Source organism: Triticum dicoccoides, chromosome 7B, assembly GCF_002162155.2.
Source record: "Triticum dicoccoides isolate Atlit2015 ecotype Zavitan chromosome 7B, WEW_v2.0, whole genome shotgun sequence".
Taxonomy (NCBI): domain Eukaryota; kingdom Viridiplantae; phylum Streptophyta; class Magnoliopsida; order Poales; family Poaceae; genus Triticum; species Triticum dicoccoides.
Genome location: NC_041393.1, coordinates 711,695,224 through 711,695,827, shown reverse-complemented (window position 1 = coordinate 711,695,827; position 604 = coordinate 711,695,224).

Below are 604 nucleotides of genomic sequence, written 5' to 3'. Positions count from 1 at the left end.
ACAAATGCTTAATTATGAAAACAAATTAATAAACACTTAGGAAAATTTGGCATGACCTTTGCTAAAAATAGGACATATCGAGTGCCTGAAATTTGCCATAACGTAAAAATATGGCAAAACATAGGCCACTCGGAAAAATATGACATGTCCAAAATGTGACATGTTCAAAATATGACATGTCCACCGCAAATTTGCATATCACAGGAAAAATTGCTTTAACTAAAGAAATAACAACAATTTCTTTAACTAAATAAATACCTAGAATTTTTTAACTACACCTAAAACAACTAAAACACCTAGAATTATGTTATGTACACCTAAAACACCTAAATTCTATTAACTACACCTAATTAAAACCCTAGATAAATTTCTGTCCTAATTTAAAAACCTAAATAAATTTCTGTCCTAGTTTTAAAACCTAGCTAATTTAAAAACCTAGGGTTCATATAAATTAACTAGGGTTTATACGACCTAATCTATCCTAGCTAGGGTTCAATCATAACCTACATTATTCTAAGAACCTACATTTTTTCAACTACAGGATTCAAAATAACTACTCTCTAATAATTATAACTAGGGAGGGAGGGAGGAGGAGGAGGAAGGA